Source organism: Artemia sp. Qi Xiang Cuo, chromosome 3 (genome assembly GCF_049724085.1).
Source record: "Artemia sp. Qi Xiang Cuo chromosome 3, ASM4972408v1, whole genome shotgun sequence".
Lineage (NCBI taxonomy): Eukaryota > Metazoa > Arthropoda > Branchiopoda > Anostraca > Artemiidae > Artemia > Artemia sp. Qi Xiang Cuo.
In genome coordinates this window covers 84,923,325-84,945,617 of record NC_142796.1, presented here as the reverse complement: position 1 = coordinate 84,945,617, position 22,293 = coordinate 84,923,325, and the positions used below count along the sequence as shown (strand labels likewise).

Genomic DNA, 22,293 nt, shown 5'->3' with positions numbered 1-22,293 from the left:
AGAGGGGTGTCTTAGACCAGTTATAGTGCGGTACTGTGTGCTGAAATGCTTAGAGTATAAAACACTAGTAAAGAAAAAAAGGGGGTGTCATGTGGAGAGGTGGTACTAGTGTGAAAACTGTGTCGTAGCATCATTCCGCTCTGGACCATAAGTATACTTTTTATCGGTTTGGACATCTACCCTTCTCGCAAGATGATCTTCCAAGCTCTCCCATTAGGCGTCTTTTCTTGAGATATACATCGTCCTTAATACGCATGTATGTGTGCCATGCTGAAGCTCCAAGGGGTCCTTTTTATTCTTGTTTGTGAGATATGCTTGCGTCATTCGTATTAGACCTCATCACGGGAAATTCAGGGGTCTTCCAGAAAAACAATGTATCAATGGCTGGAAATTTGTTAGGGCACGAATCTTGATAGCGTAGTGCTAAAAACAGGGGTGCTCTGATTTTAGAGGGTTGCTGTAGAAACTCAGCGATAATTTCCCTATTATTATTACCTTTAAATTATCTCGAGCAAGACCGTTTTTTTATCGCGTAGCCGAAGCCTGGATTCCGTCCCCGGAATGAGTAGACACAGACCAAACTCCCCCACTGCTCGTAGGATGGCCGGATTCTGTCCCCCATAAAGAATAGACGCAGACCCCCCCCCCCCCAACCCCCCAGCGCACGGGGTGGATGGTAACAAGAATGTCCCTTCCTTTGTGCGTTTTGATATTTTGGTGAAAATGTACCCTGGGCTAAGAGAAACCGCTCAAAAGGAGGGAGGGTACTGGACACTTCCTCGGAGGCGAGCAGGGAACAGGTCAGTACCTTAGTGGAGGGAGGCAGGATAACCTAAACGTGTGCTTGAAAATTAGTGCTTTGCGTAACGATAAAAAAATAAAACATTGTTGAGCTGGTGACGGAGAAAACAGTTCCCTTCCTCTGGAGTCCTCTCCCTTCGTCTTTCCTTAAATTTGGCATGTTATCTTTTATCATTTTGAAGTTGCAACAACGCCTAAAAACTAAATCTATTATCAATGCATCCTCTGAAAATGAATGCTACTAGGTGCGAGCTGGAACCTATTGTTAAAACGAAAAATGGTAAAAAAAAGAGAAAAACGAGGATTATACAAGCCAGTGAAAAATGTGGACTAAAATGCAAATATTTCGGTCAAGACCTCCGCTTGACCGTCCTCAGTGCAAGGTAATAACATAAAAATTACTAATAAAAATTTAAAGATACTATAAAAAAATTTCAAACTTTAAAACAAAGCACAACTAAAATTTGAAGACCCTTTCCATGTAACGGTGAAAGGGTAACCTTTCACTTTAACCAGCTACCCTTTCAAAGTTACATGGAAAGGGTCTGGATGGAAAGGGCACATTCATTTCTATTTTTTTCAGTAAAGTGCAAATTTTGTTCTGGCCTTGGGAAGGCATAGGGGTTTTGTGCCCAACTTATGTCAATTTCTGCTCGTTTTGAGTTTGACTCGGTTATTTATTTTAATTTCTATTCGTTTTGGGTTTTATTTATTTATCGATGCTGATTTGTGGTAGTTTCACGCTTGTTAGAATATTTGATTTTATTTTTGCTCATTTTTGGTTTAATGGAGTTCTTTACTTTTCTTTGAAAAACTTAATTTGTGGGAAAGGGAAAGCAAATGGAATCTCTCTAATTGGTTCTCTGTATTGAGTTCCTCTCTAATTAAAAGAAGAACAAAAGAGGACAGTACAGTGCTTCTCATGTTCAGTGATTTTCCTGTTCAAGGAGGAGGTTGAGTGAGGTTTTTATGTCCCTGTGAAAGGTTTTCCACAATGGCTATTCCAATGGTCCGTTTCTTAATTTTATTCAACAGCATTTTTTAAGGTTTCGGACTCGTTTCCAAAATTTAGATGAATTTTTTTTCAAAATAAAATTTTAATTATTAACACTAACTTTAAAAATTGTTACCATTCCTGAATCAGCTTAAAAAAATTGTTTTTCATTCGACAGTTTTTTTAATGCATTTTTCAACTATTGTTTATTATGGATCGTCAACTATTCATTACTGTGTTACAGCTATTGTTGCAATCATGAAAACCTATACAAGCAGAAGCAAGCCTTCGACCAGAAAAGATAAGGCTGACTTGCATTTCAGTTTCAATTTCCCAGTTTTTTAAGTTTATTCTTAAAGTATTTGAATTGGATTTTTTTTCATTAGTAAAATGAATATTATTACATGTCTCGGACATCCAGAAACAAATCGGACATCTATCTGGATTTCCCAGCACTATTTAAAAAAATGAGGGAAAATTAAATATAAAAGTGCTTTCAACTGAAAGTGAGAAACAACACTAAAACTCAAAATGAACAAAAATTATTACTTATTTAAGGGCGGTTGACCCATCGTCAATACCTCGCTCTTTACGCAAAAATATTTTTTAGTACAGAATCAAATGGGGAATTAAAAGTCCCCTTGACTTAATTATGATGATGATTTAATCATCCTAGATGAAATGATGGCAAAATGAATGAACTGTAGGCTCGTCGAAAAGCGTGGTTCTAAACCCCCTTCTAGGCCTACAATGAGAGAAAGGTTGACATGACTAAGGCACGTTCTGCAGATGAAGAATGACAGATTGCAAAAGATTGCCCTTTTCGGCTTCCCGAGCTAGGAGTAAATGGAAAGCAGGTCGTCTGCGATTGAGGTGGGAAGATGTCGTAAAAAATTTTTAAGGGAAATAGGAACTTCCTGAGAGGTTGTAAATAGGGAGGCTCTGAAAAGCTTAGGATGGAGGAGGAGCGTGCGCAGCTGTGTTGGACTCAGGCGGCTTAGTACTGCGGTGATCTTTTAGTAGTTCTTCAAAAACAGACAAATTGCCAGCCAAGCACGTTTAATTATCCTTCAGCTTTCAATCAGGTTTCCAGAAAAGATTAAACTCTCTTATTATATCTTAGACGCTCAATAATCCTCTATGATTATCCAAGAAGTAATAAAAGTTAGTTTTCCCGATGCAAGTCTACTACCTTTTATCCTACTTTACCGTATGGGATGGGTGTTAAATTGGGTGTAACTGAGTCTTCTTTTCTCCTAAATGACATTCAACTACCGCTTCTGACTTACTTCTACAGACGCTGTTCTTCTTGTTTGAAGTTACACTTCTTTCATAAAACGGTGAGACTTTTCGCAACTGAAAAAGGTAGACATGAACCGTAGTTTTGTTGAATAAAAGCTTCATAATATTTTTACTAGAGAATTTCGAGTGGAAAAAGAGTATTGTTATTCATTGGGATAGAATCTGTGTGACTTGTGATCTTCTAGGGTGTGTGTGTGTGTGTGTGTGTGTGTGTGTGTGTGTGTGTGTGTGTTTGTGTGTGTGTGTGTGTGTGTGTGTGTGTGTGTGTGTGTGTGTGTGTGTGTGTGTGTGTGTGTGTGTGTGTGTGTGTGTGTGTGTGTGTGTGTTTGTCTGTTTGTTTTTCTCTTTCTGTGTGTTTTTGTGTCTCTTTTTGTGTGTGTCTCTTTGTGTGTCTGTGTGTGTCTCTCTGTTTTTGTGTGTTTGTCTCTGTGTTTGTGTGTCTCTCTGTGTGTATATCTCTGTGTGTGTCTGTGTGTGTCTGTGTGTGTGTGTGTATGTGTCTGTCTGCGTGTTTCTGTGTGTGTCTGTCTCTGTGTCTCTGTGTGTGTCTGTGTGTGTGTGTGTGTGTGTGTGTGTGTGTGTGTGTGTGTGTGTGTGTGTGTGTGTGTGTGTGTTTGTGTGTGTGTGTGTGTGTGTGTGTGTGTGTGTGTGTGTGTGTGTGTGTGTGTGTGTCTTTGTGTGTTTTTGTGTGTTTGTGTGTCTGTCCTTGTGTCTGTGTCTGTTTCTGTTTGTGTGTGTGTGTCTGTGTCTGTGTGTCTGTGTATGTGTGTCTGTGTGTCTGTGTGTCTGTGTCTGTGTGTCTGTGTGTGTGTCTGTGTGTCTGTGTCTGTGTGTCTATGTCTGTGTGTCTGTGTGTGTGTGTCTGTGTCTGTGTATCTGTGTTTCTGTTTGTCTGTGTGTCTGTATGTCTGTGTCCCCGTTCCTGTCTTTGTCGGTGTTTATATCTGAATCTATACTCTCACTCTCTTTGCATGTGTGTGTGGGCGGATGTTTGCTTGTCCCAGTGCGTGTCTGTTGGATTTCATGTTTGAATCTATGTGTATTTTTGTGCCTCTCACTCCGTGTGTTTATGTATTTGGATGGTTTTTTGCTTCTTCAAGTGCCTGTCGTTTTCGGTTTGTATTTGTTAAAGAATAAATTTGTATGTATTTTTGTCTCTCTCACTCTCTTTGCCAATGTGTCTGGGCGGGTGTTTGCTTATCTCAATGCCAGTCTTTGTCGAATTGTATGTCTGAATCTATATATTTGTATGTGTTTTTGTCTCTCTCACTTCCTTTGCTTGTGTGTCTAGGCAGGTCTCTCTCACTCTCTTTACTTATGTGTCTGGGTGGGTGTTTGCTTATCTCAATGCCTGTCTTTGACGGTTTTTATGTCTGAATCTATATATTTGTATGTGTTTTGTCTCAATCACTTCCTTTGCTTTTGTGTCTGGGCGGGAGTTTACTTATCTCAATGCCTGTCTTCTACGGTTTGTATGTCAAAATCTATATAGTTGCATGTGTTTTTGTGTCTCCCACTTCCTTTGCTTGTGTGTCTTGGGCGGGTGTTTGCTTATCGCAGTGCCTGTCTTTACTGGTTTGTATGTCAAAAACTATAGATGTTCTTTTGTTTTTATATCTTTCACTCTATTTACCTGAGTTTATGGGTGTATATTTGCTTCTCCCAATACCTGTCTTTGTCGGTTTGTATGTCTGAATCTATATATTTTTATGCGTTTTTGACTCTCTCACTCTTTTTGTCTGTGTGTCTGGGCGTGTGTTTGCTTATCTCAGTGCCTGTCTTTGTCGGTTTATATGTCTTAATCTATATAGCTGCATTTGTTTTTGTCTCTCTCCCTCTCATATGTGTCTGGGTGGGTGTTTTGTTGTCCCCGTGTTTGTCTTTGTCGATTTCTATGGTTGAATCTATATAGTTGTATTTGTTTTTGTTTCTCTCACTCACTTTGGCTGTGTGTCTGGGCGGGTGTTTGCTTGTCCTCGTGTTTGTCTTTGTCGGTTTGTATGTCTGAATCTATATATTTGTATGTTTTTTTGTCTCTTTCACTCTCTTTGGCTGTGTGTCTGGGCGGGTGTTTGCTTATCTCAGTGCCTGTCTTTGTCGGTTTGTATGTCTGAATCTATACAGTTGTATTTGTTTTTTTCTCTCTCAGTTCCTTTGCCTATGTGTCTGGGCATGTGTTTGCTTATCTCAACGCCTGTCTTTGTTGGTTTGTATGTCTGAATCTATATATTTGTGTGTGTGTTTTGTCTCTCTCACTCTCTTTGCACGTGTATCTGGCCGGGTGATTGTACATATAGTTCGTAATCAGTAGAATAATCATTATTCCATTTTGAGTCATACACAATTTTTACTGGTGTGTCATCGACAGTTTCAATATGCGTTTCATCTTTGGTAGTAATTGGTTCACTTACAGTTTGATCAATGATACTAGTAATGTTTGCTGGCACTTTGTTTTTCATTAATTCATTTTTATATTCCTTAGTGATAATATGTGCCCGTGCCCTTTTAATTTTTATTGCAATTTCACTGTCTATTATCACATTATTTTTACACAGGTAAAAGTTCTGGCACGTAGGGGCCCGAAAAAGTTTGGGGAGGGGGGACCCTTGGGGGTTGAGGTAGGGGACCTTGGAAGTTGAGGTCCTTGATGGCTAGGGTCATTGATGGTTGCTCTCCTTGATGTTCAAATCCATAATCGTCTCACATAATCCCTTATTTTGTACTTTTTCATTTTAAGACAATGTAAAAAAAGTTGATATAAAATTTTCATGTTAAAAAATATAAAAAAAAGTATAAAAATGGGGTGATGGTTCCTAAAAAGTTGGGGGGGGGGGCCCTTCTGTGTCTCAAGCGCACAAAACAAAAGTATTGAAAAAATAGGGGGGGGCAAAAAAGTTGGGGGGAGGGGGAGCCTTGGGGGTTGGGGTAGGGGACCTTGGATGTTGAGGTCCTGTATGGCTAGGGTCATTGATGGTTGCTGCCCTTAATGTTACAATCCATAATCGTCTCACATGTGTGTAGTTGTTAATTCGAAGACATGTAAAAAAAAGTTGAAAAAAATATCATCTTAAAATAATGTATAAAAAAAGTTAAAAGAAAAACTTCAAAAAAAAGTTTTAGAAAAATGAGGGGGGGTAAAAACTTGGGTGGAGGGGGGGCCTGGGGTTGGGGACCTTGGATGTTGAGGTCCTTGATGGCTAGGGTCATTGATGGTTGCTATCCTTGATGTTCCAATCCGTAATCGTCTCACATAATCCCATATTGTATACTTGTCTATGCGACCACAGAGTTTTACTCCAAATCATCCTCCAAAATGTCTCAAACTGTTTCGCCTAAAAAATCCCTAAAATGTAGATTTAATTTGTTTCGCTCAAATAATCCCCTAAACGTAATTTCTGAATGTTCCTTTGTTTTGACAACCCTGCATTGACACATTTAAAATTCCCAGGAAACGATTCCTGCTTTAAATATATTCAATCTCTATTAATCTTCTTGCATCTCGTTTGAATTTCTGAAAAGTATCTAAGGTGTCCTAGCTACCCTATTAGGCTTCGAAATAATAATAATTCCTGAATTTATCGCTGAGCTTAAACAAAATGAAACCTTATCAAAATAGAATTTCTATCTCTTTTGAGTCCCGCGTAATTCCTAGAAATCAAGTGATGTCATTTTTAAGTCCCTGGATCAATAACATTGTCATACTCGTATTCAGTGCGCATGTGCATTTTCCCCGCAGTATTCTCAGTCCCTGATTTACTTAGAAAGAGACACGTGATCTTGTGCAGTTAGACTGGTTATAGATGACAGCAGATGTGCCCCTTAGAAATGGTGACCCCCTCCCTTCTCCTACCGGGGTCTTAGCCAAACCTGAATTTTGATGACAAGGACCGCAAAGAAATGTTTGTTTGGGTAAAATACAGGGTAATTACATGCATATATATATATATATATATATATATATATATATATATATATATATATATATATATATATATATATATATATATATATATATATATATATATATATATATATATATATATATATATATATATATATATATATATATATATATATATATATATATAAACTCAGCTAGAAACTAACATAGCTATCCTAGTCTTAACATGTGAAGGTTTTATTTATCCTTCGACTTGTCTAGAAATGGCTCGCGGATCGCCATATTGCGTGGCACTCTTCCGTCCACAATTTCTGGCATCAAAGCATCCATATAAAATTTATGGACCTTTGGAAACATTTGGTGTCGGCAGAAATTTTTGTCACGGTTGAACTTTTCAACGTGGATATCTCCATTGCCGAAGTACACAACGAAAAATCCCAGGTCGAGGTCGCAACATTATAGCTGCATCTGAACTTGATAAAAATAATTAATGTTCCTCTTTAAATGGATGCTATTTTTATTGTCAAAGAAAACACATTTATTTCTCTTAAGCCAGTCTGCCATTGACGGGACATTTTACTTCGAGAGTTGCTCGTCCTCCTCCAGGAAGAGCAACAATGCAAAATGGGCTGGCAGCAAGAAACTCCTCAGTCTTATGAACAAACAGTCCAGCAGGACTTGCTTAGAAATGGCTCGTGGATATCTATATTGTGTGGCACTCCTCTGTCCACAATTTCTGGAAACAATGCTTCCATATAAAATTTATGGAGCTTTGGAAACATTTGGTATTGCCAGAAATTTTTTTCGCTGTTGATCTTGTCGATGCGGAGCTCTCCTTGGCAAATGTACACAAAGAAAAGTCCCAGATCAAGGTCTCAAAAGTCCATCTGTCTCTGTACTTGGTAAACTTACGTCGGGGTCCTAATCATATATACGATCTTTTTATTGTTAAGGACAACGCATTTATTTCTCTCAAGCCAGTCCGCCGTTGAGGGGACATTTTACTTCGAGAGTCGCTCTTCCTCCTCCAGGAAGAGCAACAATGCTATCTGGGCTGGCAACAAGAAACTCCTCAGTCTTATGAACAAACAGTCCAGCTGAAGTAACTTTGTATTTTTTTTTTTTTTGCTCAAAAGCAGCCAGAGCCATAGGCTCATGTACATGTCCGTGTTCCATAGCTCTGGTTTGCTGATCTGGGGCTATACAAAGTGCACAATATCAAAGTAACTTGTCTTTCACTTGCTGAATTTTACTTAACACTAGGTAAAAAATAAAAAACACAAAAGATAACATATATATATACAATGCGTAACTATGGCATAACTTCGACCTAATTGCTTCAATAAGACACCGAAATATAGTTACCTTTTCTCGGCTAGTCTGTCAACCAATGTGGGTGAAAGCGCAGAAATTCTCTAAGCGGCAAGATCAGTCAAATGATAATGCCTTTGAAAGGATTTTCATTATTTTTCCAGCAGGTTGACTAGGGTATTTTTAGAGATTTACCTTTCCTGTACTTAAATTAGACAATTCAGGCCCGATAATAAAAAAAAAACAGAATTTATACTTCCTGATGATGTAAGTCTCATCAAAACTGAATATCTCTACATCAGGCACAAATTGAAAGAAATTAAATAGTTTTTCTAAGATATCTGAGAAATTTGGTGTCGGCTTTTAGTTTTCTCTCGTTTTTTGTTTAAATATATTATCTGAGTTCTACAATTTATATAAAGGCCGCCGACATAATTCTAAATAGTTTGACCACAGAAACTAAAAACGTTTATAATGGACGACATAGGGCAAGTCTTCAGCGTACCACATCCCCTTAATGCTCTAATTCAAACAAGCTATTGCGATTGAGGTAGTATTTGGAGTGGTTTGGGCGTCTGGGGGGGGGGGGTGGATAGTTGCACTTCATCACTTTTGACTCTACAAAAGGCACTAGAACTTTCAATTTCCAATTAAAAGAGCCTCCTCTAAATTTTATATGACCATCCCTTCCACAAGAACCTTATATATCCCCAGGGCGCAGCTTGCAACCCTTGCCTCCAGGCTCCGAGGGGTTGTTTCAAACCGGAAGGCCTTGTTATATCATCTCTAGACCATTTTGAACAAAATGGTTATCTCCAATTTTCTGTCGGATAAATTTGGGAAAAAGAGTACGTGAGGGAGGGGGGTCTAGTCACCCTTCGATCACTTTTGACTCGATCACCCCTTTCATAAAAAACTAAAATATAAAAAATGGGCAACTAGTATAACTTATAGCCCTTGCCCTGAGGGTCGTGGTTGGGTTGATATCTACAAGAACATAATTAACAGATATTTTAAATATGTGGAAGGAAATGGCTATCTCAAAATTTTGAGCGGATGTGTTTTAGGGAAATGATGTGGTTACTCTCCCATCACTTTTGACTATTAAAAAGGGCGCTTAAACTTTCAATTTCAAATCGGTTGAGCCCCTTTTGGCTACGACAACGCTTTCTATACGAAGTGCCCTGGTAAAAAAATAGATAAATAAATAACACATTGTGCCAACATTGTTATTTACTTAGGCAGCGGTATTGCGCTGCCTATAATGCTACGTAGGAAAGTGAAGATGTCTATATTTTTTTTTATCTTGATGTTACCCAACATCATCCCATTACCTTCACTTATTCCCAGTCTTAGCAACTTAGTCTTCTTAATATTAATTTTCAAACATATTCTTACGCCCTGGACTCTCAAAACCTCTAAAAATGCATTCATGTTGCTAACATTTACATCTAGGATGCTTAAAGATCAATATATTCTAAATATAGGAAAGTTTTCTTACCCAATTGATTCTGTGTTCTCCTAGTGCATTTACTGTGCTGCTTATGACAAAGTCCAACAAAATGCCTCATATAAATGGAGATAGGTTGCAACCCTGCTCATCTCCTGATTTAACACGAAACCAATTACTAGCCTCATCTCTTCCCTTAATCCTTTCGCTACTCTGAATGTATATAAACGCCAAACAAAATTATGTCACATATGCTTCGAGCGAGTATTTTTGCGGCTCGTTTTTATATAGTTTATTGCTCAACACTACTATTTGCGCCTTCATCAATCGATGGTTTCTTCACCATTCAAGAAACAATTCATTTCTTTGAAGCCTGTTTCTTTCCGACGTTTGAGACGCGATTCATGATTAGGTGAGTTTTGAGAATTAATAAATTGGAAATAAAAAATCTTTTGCCTAGCCATTTCTTTCTCTATTTCTTCTGTAAAAAAATATTTTGAAGTCCTCTAGATTCGTAGAAGAAGTGTCACTACTTTTAAGGCCAGAATGAGTATCATTGAAAGCATGAATTGTGGGAGTAAAGAAAGTTGCGTCTGTCGAACTACAATCGTTACTTACCGGCTTTCGTCTCTTGTAGGGCAGCTCTTCTATTTCATCATCTGCTTTATCAGAATCACACGCTGGCTAATCATCTTTGTTGTCTTCCTCTTATGATATATCAGAAAGAAATTCCTCCTCACTATCACACCAGATTAAAATCTCCTTAAACTCTGCATGGGTAAAAATTCTTTTTCTATGCATTCATTTTTTTTCCATCATTCTTCGATAAAAAAAAATTACTATAAAATGTAGGCAATTGATGTAAATATTCACTTACTACTAGTACCCTGACAAATATGAAAGATCTTAAGCCGAACTGGCCAGCCATGCCAAAAAATCAACAAAGAGAAAAATCTCAGTGAAAAAAAAAATAACAAACTAGACTGCGGCCAGTGGATAGAAAAGAAACGACAAATACAAAACAACGCGGATATTTCGCCTGTATCCAAACAAGGCGTCTTCAGCACGAAAGAAACAGAAGAGGAACAAGATAAAAAAACAGGCTAAAACTTAAAAAAAAATGAAACCACCACCAAAAAAAAATATACAATTGGCGCAAACTGATCCACTTAGGGAAAATTGCTATTATAGAGTTACTTCAGTTAGAACACCAGAGTAATTGAGGGGAAAAATGGAAATTACTTTAATTATTCTGTTGCGAAATAATCCTTTTATTGGCTATTATTGAAGCAAATCGTTTTGGTCTAGCAGGTAAAACAGTACCCTGGTGATTATTTATAATCTTAATCCTTTTATTGACTGTTGATTCACTCTTTAGAAGATTATCATAAATTGGGTCAATAATTAAACTATTTATGTCCCTATTTATCGAAAGGTTAGCAAACATATGTTTTTTAATTTCAATGCCTTTTCTCGCTCACTGTGTGTACCCCTTATCATTTGAAATAGCTAAGGCCTCATCAAATTTTACAAAGTGATCTGGTTGAAACCAAATATGTTCTTCTAAAGCAAAAGTTCCCGGAGGCTTGCTTAATTGTAGGGTTTTTTTCTATTGAATTTCGGTGTGCAATAAATCTATCAACAAATTGTTGGTGAGTCCTACCAGTATAGAACTTCCCACAAGAATACGAAATTTTACACACCCCACTTACTAAATTTCCCCGGGTTAAATCCTTACCAGTACTAAAGAAACTACCCATTGGCCTCAACGATTGGAAACATGTATCAATGTTAAATTTACGCAAAATCCGTGAAAGTTTCTCACTCAAACCAGGTACATATGGCAATGAAATGAAACTTTTTGATATATTTTAATCTAAAGACTGAGAAACCCCAATAGCTCTACCATCATGTTTAACACGTCTATTTTTAATTATTTTGTCAATAAACTTAATTGGGTAATTGTTGCAAAACAAAATATCCCTCAAGTATCCCAATCTTCTATACAAAAATAATTTCAAAGGTGGAGTCAGGAATTATGGCTTCTATAGATAAAGTTGAAACTCCTCAAGAACTTAGAGCCGATATCGTAAGAAAACTAAACACCTTTAATATGAGCTTAATTGGTAAATATATCACACAAAAAAAAGACATTAAAATACTTTCAGATTTGAAAAAGGATAAATTCCTTACCATCACCAGAGCCGATAAGGGAAACACGATTGTAATTATGAACACTGAAGACTATTAATAATCAAATGAAAGCCATTATTTCTGACACTATTACATATAAAAAACTTGATTTTGATCCTACAGATAAATATGTAAAATCAACAAGAAATGAATTGGAGTCATTGAAAAAAATTTTCACATTACCGTACAGTTTTATAACAAATATTATCCTAGGGGTTGTTCGGCACCCAAGATCTATGGTCTACCTAAGATTCATAAGACTGGAGCGCCCCTCCGCCCCACTGTGTCAACTTTTCCGTCACCTGTTTCGAAATTAGGAAAATGGTTGTCGGTAGCATTGCATCTACTTTTGGGAACATAAAGATCATATTTAAAAAAATCAACTGATCTTACTAATAAATTGAGAAATTTCACGCTGGAGAGTAGTTCAATTTTCTATGGCTTCGATTTTGTTTCCACGTATTCAAAGTGTGATTGGAGAATATGCGAAGAAAGTTTAAAAAGCGAATTAGAAAACCACTTTGGTTTAATACAGTTTGGATATTGAAGTCATTGTGAAACTAATTATGCTAATCCTAGTAAATGAATTATTCTTTTTATTTTGGTTTTAGAGCAGAGTCTTATAGACAAATTTTCGGGTTACCTATTGGGGCTTCTCTCTCCTTTACTGTCAAATCTTTTCATAGGTTCTATTTAATCCTCAGCTATACACAGTTATAGAATCTCCCCTTGCTTCTGGGGTAGGTTCGTGGATGATGTAGTCTGCGTTTGGAAACATGGGTTGGGCTCCTTAGACCTATTTTGTAAACATTTAAATATTTTTGATAGCAATATTAAATTTATAATTGAGTTTGAGGAAAATAATAAATTACCTTTTCTGGATATTTTATTAATTAAAAGGGATCTCCATTTACTTTTCTCGATTTATAAAAAAACCTACGCAAAATGATTGAATTTTCATTCTTGCAACCCTATGTTGGGGAAACGGTGAGCTACAATTTCACTAGTGGATAGAGTCTTTAGAATTTGTTCCCAGGAATTTCTGGATTCGGAATTGTTATACTTGAGGGATATTTTGTTTTAAAACAATTACTCAATTAAGTTCATTGACAAAATAATTGAAAATAGACGTGTTAAACATGATAGTAGGGTTATTGGGGTTTCTCAGTCTTTAGATTTAAATGTATTAAAAACTTTCATTTCATTGACATATGTACCTGGTTTGGGTGAGAAACTTTCACGGATTTTGCGTAAATTTAATACTGATACATGTTTCCAATCGTTGAGGCCAATGGGTAGTTTTTTTTAGTACTGGTAAGGATTTAACCCGGGGAAATTTAGTAAGTGGGGTGTGTAAAATTCCGTATTCTTGTGGGAAGTTCTATATTGGTAGGAATCACCAACAATTTGTTGATAGATTTATTGCTGACCGAAATTCAATAGAAAAAAACCCTACAATTAAGCAAGCCTCCGGAAACTTTTGCTTTAGAAGAACATGTTTGGTTTCAACCAGATCACTTTTTAAAATTTGATGAGGCCTTAGCTATTTCAAATGATAAGGGGTACACACAATAGGCGAGAGAAGCCATTGAAATTAAAAACATATGTTTGCTAACCTTTTGATAAATAGGGATACGGGTAGTTTAAATATTGACCCGATTTATGATAATCTTTAAAAGAGTGAGTCAACAGTCAATAAGGGAGTTAAGATTTTAAATAATCACCAGGGGACTGTTTTACCTGCTAGACCAAAACGATTTTCTTCAATAAAAGTCAATAAAAGGATTATTTCGCAACAGAATAATTAAAGTGATTTTCAGTTTTTTTTCCTCAGTTACTCTGGTGTTCTCACTGAAGTAACTCTATAATAGCATCTTTTCCCTACGTGGATCAGTTTGCGCCAATAGTATATATATATTTTTTGGTGGTGGTTGTGTTATTGGTTTTTTAGTTTTAGCTTATTTTTTTATCTTGTTCCTCTTCTGTTTCTTTCGTGCTGAAGACGCCTTGTTTGGATCCAGGCAAAATATCCGCGTTGTTTTGCATATATCGTTTCTTTTCTCTCCACTGGCAGCAGTCTCGTTTGTTGTTTTTTTTCACTCATTTTTTTTTCTTTGTTGGTTTTTTGCCCTGACACATACTTTAAAGAATGTTAGTAAATTCTGCTTTTGTTGCGCAATGCTAACTCTGCAGACGTAAATAATACTAGACGAAATTGGTCGTGTGGAGCAGTGAACTGTAGAAATATGCAATTACGGATTCTTTTGCATAATGTTAACTTGGCAGGTTGGAACACATTCACAGATATTTAAACGTAAACGAGCAAACGTAAACCTAAACATAAAACGAACCAAACTCAGAAAGAGCAGAAATTAACATGAGTCAACCTCCATGCCTTCTCAATACCAACACACAAGTTGGACTTTATTGAAAATTTAAAAATGAATGTGCATTGTAAGTTTAGCATACATATGCTAATATTTATTCTTTAAAGCTTTAATGCATTTCAATTCATTAAAGTTAAAAAACTTGGCTTTTTTTAGTAAAGCGTAAATTATATTCTGGTGTTGAGAAGGCAAGGGCTTATCAGCCCTACTCATGCTAGTTTACGTTCGGTTTGAGTTTGACTCGGTTATTTGTTGTAATTTCTATTTGTTTTGGGTTTCATTTATGTATTGGTGGTGATTTGTGATAGTTCTACGATTGGTAGTATATTCGACTTTATTTCTCTTCACTTTTGATTTGATGCAGTTTTTTACTTTTCTTTGAAAAATTTATTTTGTGAATTTCTTTTTTTGAATTAATACTCTATAAGGATTTAATTGGAAAACAATATCCAGTAGGGAAATTTCAAACAAATTTGGTAAATTAATTAATTCGTGCATGTCATACATCCCAACAACACAGTTAATGTGGTAGGCGTCCAGAAACTGCTATTTCACAATTAAACTTAACAGCTAGACATTTTCCAATATTCCTGCCAGCAACAGAAACAAAACCGAATCAAACATGACGTTGCATTGTATGCAAAAAAAGCGTAAAGAGTCTGGTTACTTTTGTGGGCCATATAATCTATCTTTTTGTGTTGTACCCTGTTTTCAGGATATTATACTAAAAGAAATTATTAATTTTATATAAGCTGATGTAAAAACAAGTTTTCTTTGCATTTGAGTAACATTTTCTTCATTTCACTTCCCTTTGTGAATATTCTTAGTTAAAATTTTCTTTAAAATATGATTGTAAACTGCTAAACACAAACAAACTTTTCTCATGGTCCTCCTTCGTCAAACTGTTCTACACGATTTATTATGCAACACTGAAATTATTGCGCACAGAGGGCACGAAATTTGAAAAAGCGTGGCGCAGTCAAAGGGTTAATTGCTGCAATATTATGTTCATACATAGTACTAATCACTTTAATGTATTTATCTGATATACCATACAAGGATAAGCCCTTCGCTTAAGCTCTTCTATCGGCTGAATCAAACACTTGCTCATATTCAATAAGTCTGACGACTCAAGAGGTTTGATGACTCTGACAATTCTCAATTATTAATCTAAGGGGATGAAAATTTAAGACAAAACCTCCACTAGAGCTCTTCTGTGCTCTTAAACGCTTGCTCGTAATCTGTAGAACCATGGACTAAACAGGTTTTATGACCCAGCCACTTCTCAATTATTAATCTCAAAGTAAAAATTAGGTCGATGCTTCCTCTCGCCTTCTGAAAACGCCTTCTCTTAAAACTATATAAAACTATCTACAACATATCTAACTCTAAAAAGCTTCATCAAACCAAGTAATTTGCTTCCGACAAAAACAAATCTAATGCCTCTGTAATTACAGCACTCACTCTTATTACCTTTCTCTTAGAAAGGTTTAATTAGAGTTTTTCTATAATAGCAAGATACTTCCTCTTTTTTAAAAATAATGTTCATAATCATCAGTAACTTATCTCTAACTTCATAACCACAATATTAAAAAAAAACTATCCGCTTTTGGGGTCTTATTATTCTTTCATCTTTATAATACTATCACTAATTCTTCCTTGCAAAATAAATCTTCCTTAATATCCAAGGTGTCACTAACTTTTTTTTTCTCTCTTCTATATCTTTTCGTGCAACTCTATTACAGTTTAGTACATTCTCAAAATGTTCCACCCATCTTGCTTTAAGTCTTTCTTTATTATTAACTGTGGCCTCTTTTCTATCTTTAACTGGGACCTGTCCAGATTCACTACCCCCTCTCAATTTATTAACGGGCTCTTATAATATTTTACTCTTATACCAGTAATCCTATCCGTGGCCTCCACTTCACTTTTCTGTCTACTTTAGAAGGAAAAAATTGTCTCTTCCACTTACTTTCTTATGCACCTTTTATTCTTGTAAAAGAATATGACCTTTTCTTGTACAAGCCCCTACTCCTCTCTATTAAATATACAGTATTTTCCAATGAATAATTTATTAAACGTAATATTCCTAATACGTATTAACAATCAAGCTCTCTATTAAACATAATACGTTTTTACTAATATTCCTAGCTGCATTTGTATTTTTCTTTCTTAAGACACCACCAGCGACTTCACAAATATTTTCCTAAAGTTTTTCCATCCATCTTCTACATTGTCAAATTTTATACTCTTAAGTTAAGTATACGACTGTTCCTAAAAATTTTCTCTCAAATTTTCATCCTGGAGTCTACCATTGTCACAACTTCCCGGAATTAGTTACCCTTGCTTGCATTAAAGTATAGCCCACAATAAAAGTATGGCAATTAAAAACACTTAAGAATTCATTTTTAAGAAAGTTTTCAAAGTAAAAGGTTCCAAAGAAGGATAAAGAGTCATTTCAAAACCGTAAACGACCAGAGACAGGTTCACACAATAAGTCAAATTTGAAATAAGTAGAAATTGCTATGAATGAATCAATGAAACTCAAAAAGTTAATTACCATAAATTGTGGGTTCTGGCTATTCATCTTGGAAAAATCATACATCCTCATATAAGCTGGAACAAAAGCTAAGAAAAAAAAGTATTAACAAGAAATAAAAACGTCACAAAGTTGAGTAAAATCGGCACATTACTATTCGTCTTGGCTATTTGCCTGCTTTTATTTATTCATTGACAGTCTCACCCTTAATATATTACCGACAACTGCGACAACAGCAACCATATATTTGTAAATAGGAGAAAAAGTAAATCAGTGTGTTATTTATCTGAAGAGTCCAATTCTATTTTTGGTGGCGACTTTTAGGTTTAAATCCTTGTCTGAGCGTCTTAGTTGGTTATTCAAGTTGTGTGCGAAGTTTTCTTTTGTTATGCAAGGCTAGATTGGTAAAGTTCTATGAAATCATATTATTGAGTTAGGAATAAAGTGAATACACCATTCAATGCCTTTTTTTATGCTGATTACGAACACAATAAGCATTTCTATCGGAAATGATTTTCAGCCCCACCCCCTATATCGGCTATACCTAACCTAACCCTGAATTGGCATATATAGGGGGGGGGGCTGAAATTCATTTCCAATAGAAATGATTATTATATTCGTTATCAGCATTAAAAATGCATTGAATGGTGTATTCACTTTTGTCCTAACTCAATTATATGATTTCATAGAACTTTACCGCTAGATTTAGGCCACCTGTGAAAATGGGTAGCCTACCAGTTTGGGGGAGAAAAATCAGTAAATTTTTACCAAATCATATTATAGACTTACAAATAAAGTGTATATACTGCTTGATGCCTTTTTTTATGCTGTTTTCAAATATAATAATCATTTTTGTCTGAAATTAATTTTACCCCCACCCCTATATATACCAATTCAGGGTATATATTTATACATTAGGGGGTGGGGGTAAATTTTAAACTTACCTCTGATTTACATTAGAAATAAAATTTACCCCCACCCCCTAATGTGCAAATATAGGGTAAAGGTACTGATGATTTGACAGTTTTTGTAAAAAAAAACCAGTTTTTCTACTCTAGAAGTCTTAATTTAAAGACTTTTGGTTTGAAAAGGGTTTCAGTATGTAGGAAAAACATGTAGAAACCTAACTGTTTGATGAGAAGTTTGAAGTTTTGTCTGGAAAGGGTACAAAACTCCAATTTTCCGAAAATTAGAGCATTTTCTCCTACAAATTTGACACAACAAAAAAGTTACCTGTTTTTGACACAAGTGTGAACCCAATTCAACACCTGTATTGGGTGTTGAACCGATGATTCAACAGTTTTTGTAAAAAACCAGTTTTTCTACTCTAGAAGTCTTAATTTAAAGACTTTCCGTTTGAAAAGGTTTTCAGTATGTAGGAAAAACATCTAGGAATCTAACTGTTTGATGAGAAGTTTGAAGTTTTGTCTGGAAAGGGTACAAAACTCCAATTTTCCAAAATTAGAGCATTTTCACCTACAAATTCAACACAACAAAAAAGTTACCTGTTTTCAACGCAAGTTGGAACCCGCTTTGACACCCGTCTAAATACTTGGGGAATACTCGTGAGCAGAACCTGGTGTATTTGACATGTATATTCTTGTTTCTTTGTTTTTCTTCAACTTTGTTTAATGTATAAAAGTATAAAAGACTATGCAAAAAGTAGAAGTAATAAAACTAACAAAATTGTTTCAAGTATGTAGTATTTGGTATAACAAAATTGGTACAACATATTTTAATATACATTATTAAATACAAATAGTATTTAGTATAACAAAATTGTTTCACTAGCATTTTGGAAGGGATAGGGTCTAGGAAAACGGGAGTGGATTTCAAGAAATTTAAGAAGTTTTATTTGATTTAGTGGATTTGATTTTCATATGCAGATTCTTAGTTTCATCCAAAACATAGGCCTACGCATCATTTTGTATAAGATTTTGTATTTGATAAAATTTGTATTTTTTATTTGGATGAAGGATAAATAAGGGTATAATCTAAAAAAATCTGGGAGGGGGGGAAACTGAAATTTGACTTCATGATAGGTCTATTTGGTAAATTTTTACCAAATCATATTATTGAGTTACAAATAAAGTGAATATACCACTTGATGCCATTTTTATGCCCTTTACAAATATAGTAACCATTTTTGTCAGAAATGAATTTTACCCCCACCCCTATTTTTACAATTCAGGGTATATATTTGCACATTAGGGGGGTAGGGGGAAAGTTTAAAATTACCTCTCATTTACATCAGAAATAAAATTTACCCCCACCTGCCTAATGTGCAAATATATACCCTGAATTGTATAAATAGGGGTGGGGGTAAAATTCATTTCTGACAAAAATGGTTACTATATTTGTAAAGAGCATAAAAAGGCATCAAGTGGTATATTCACTTTATTTGTAACTCAAAAATATAATTTGGTAAAAATTTGCCAGGCTACCTATTGAAATCTTGACAAAACAACATTGTACCTTAATTTTCAGATATCAGTTTCTTCATCTCTAGCTTTAGTTCTGAAAATACAATTCCTATTATTTGAGTAGAATTTTAAGCCATATCAATTTTTTTTCAAAATTTAGGAAATGCATTTGCATATCTTTAAAACCTTATAAATTGTGATTGAGCAAAGTTATAGAGCTGAAAACAATTTTGTGGTATTTCATTTAAGCAGGAGATGTATTTTGTAAAGTTTCACTTTTATAACACAGATTATTAAAGGTCAGGACCCTCTAGAGGGAGAAGAAATTGAGGTAGGTACTTGAAAATATTTTCCTGGTACATACTTTAGCCAATAGACCCATCCCTGAAAGTTTCATTATCCTAGCTTAACCACTTTCAAAGATAGCCAAAAGCTGCTAAAGTAGAATTTTACCCTTTATAGAACTAGCTAACTTGTTGGCTCTTAATATCTTACTTACTTAGAGCTTAGGTCCTTCTGAGTCATCTGTGGTGCATAGGGTATTGACAAAGCCTTGGTAAATGTTACATGTTGGCAGTATGATGAGTACATCCTCCCACTGGGGCTGTAGTGATGTGTGAGCACTATGTAGATCACAATTGTACATGTCTGAGCATGTTTCTCAGTCTTCCCCTCTGACAGTGCCCACATGACTGTCATTGTTCAACCTAGTGTGGGATTCTGGAATCTTCTGTCTGAAGGACATGGCCAAGATAGCTCTATCTCTTCTTCTTAATCACTTCAGTAATAAGCAGTTGGCCAGTTCTTCTGCTGACCCCTGTGTTGCTGACTTTTTGACACCAACCAATATTCAGCTTGCATCTCAAGCACTTATTTTTGAAAGCTGTGAGTCATTTCTATGTCCTTACATCTAGTTGCCAGCACTCACTGGCACACAATAGCATGGACAAAATGTTGCTATTAAGAAGTTGCAGCTTTAGTGCAAGCAAGTACTTCTTTGATTTTCATACTGGCTTAAGTTTGTTGAAAGTAGTGTTTACCATGCCAATTCTTCTCTTGACCTCATTCTGCACCTCTCCTGTGTAATTTTCCCAGCTTCCAAGGTACATAAATTCATGGACTTGTTTGACTGTGATTTTTGTACTTGACTTGCTTCTTGCAAAACATAGTCCATTAAAATAACAAATAAAAACAGTGATAAAATGCATCCCTGTCACACCACTGACATAATTTTGGAGTATCTAGTTGTTCTATTCTCTGTCTTTATGCAACTTTCTGTATTTTTGTAAAAGGCCATGATCAAACTTATCATTTTCTTGGGGACACCATAATACTATAGAATTTCCCAGAGTGTGTTATGGTCCACAGAATCAAAGGCCTTTTCAAAATCAATGACCAGTATGTATATCTTGTTGGACTACTCATTTGCTGCTTCTACTAGCCAACTAGTCAACTATCAATAAAGTTTTTAATACACAGTAGAATTAGCTAACTAGTTAGCTAATAAAGTCTCAGCTATATACACATGTTCAGATTAGCCAACCAGTTGGCTATTAGGTCACATCTATATATACACTTCAGCCTGAATTAGCCAGCTAATAAGAGAACTGTATATGCCCTGTAGAATTAGCTAGCTATTTGGCTATTAATATTCCATGTATATATAAACTTTACTTTAAAATATCAAACTAGTCAAACTAGTTGTATATACTCTGTAGAATTAGCTAGCTATTTGGCTATTAATGTTCCATGTATATATAAACTTTACTTTAAAATAGCAAGCTAGTCAGCTATCAATGCAATTTCTAATATACTTGAGGAATTAGATAACTAGTTGGCTGTTATGATCTCATCTATAAATACCTCTGAGCCTAAAATAGTCAAATAGTTAGCTATCAATATAATTTTTTATAGCCTATACAGCATAATTCGCTAATTAGTTGGCTATCTCACTATTTATTATTCTCATTATATATTTTCAATGTAACACCTTTAAATTAGGTGTTGTTTTCTTTGACCACACCGCTGTTCTAAGATGAACAAATAAACTTTCAAATGGGGATAAATCCATTTATTTAGACAGTGAAAAAACAGGTACAAAAGTCCCGATATTTCGGTCATATATACAACGACTGTCTTCAGTAGAAGTACTAAAATGATAAAATTGAAACTAACATACTTATGTACAACAAAATAAATAACTTTTCGGGTCATTCACAAAATAATGAACTTCTGGATTATTCACTGGATTATAAATACATCGTATATATGGGGAAATGAGACCAATCCAGTAAACATCAAAAAACTCAAGATTTGGTTTGCAATTAGAAGACACAGAAGGCTTTACCCCTTTCATTGGAAATTTGTTTTACATTTGGGCAAGATTAAAGAAGAAAATTTACATCAAGAACTTTGAATGAACTTTGTCAATGAACTCTCTCTGAAAATAATCCAGTGAATAATCCGGAAGTTCATTATTTTGTGAATGACCCAAAACTTATTTATTTTGTTTCATATGAATATGCTAGTTTCAATTTTATTATTTTAGTATTTCTACTGAAGACAGTTGCTGTATTTGTGACCAAAATATCTGGACTTTTGTACCTGTTTTTTCACTGTCTAAATAAATGGATTTATCCCCATTTGAAAAGTTTATTTGTTCTCATTATATATATATATATATATATAAAGTGGTTTGATATTAGCCAAGTAGTCTAAATATTATATAGAGATGGTGAGCAGAAAACAAGATGTTCTGCATCCCTGCCACTCATAGCAGAATGATGGGGAAGAGAAACTAATTGGCACTTCAAATCACTTTGATAGCTGACTAGTTTGCTGTTTTAAACTAAAATTTATATGTACAAGGGATATTAAGAGCCAACTAGTTAGCTAATTCTATAAAGTATGTACAGTTCTCTTAGTGGCTAACTCAGGCTGAAGTATATATTTACGTGAAATCTAATAGCCAACTGGTTGGCTAGTCTAAACA

The 22,293-nt window shown here is 35.3% G+C and overlaps 1 protein-coding gene across 5 annotated transcripts in view; it reads left to right on the top strand.

Annotated features, from left to right (window-relative positions):
- The window catches only part of SCCRO4 (DCN1-like protein SCCRO4), a 65,534-nt gene that overhangs the window by 17,210 nt on the left and 26,031 nt on the right, over nt 1–22,293 (top strand). Inside the window, exon 1 of one of the 5 annotated variants that reach the window (XM_089086685.1) lies at nt 17,109–17,202. The exons of 1 other annotated variant lie outside the window; for it this stretch is intronic. The gene's annotated coding sequence lies outside the window, so the exon portion shown is untranslated. 3 more of the 5 variants (XM_089086690.1, XM_089086687.1, XM_089086688.1) reach the window with 3 other exon arrangements.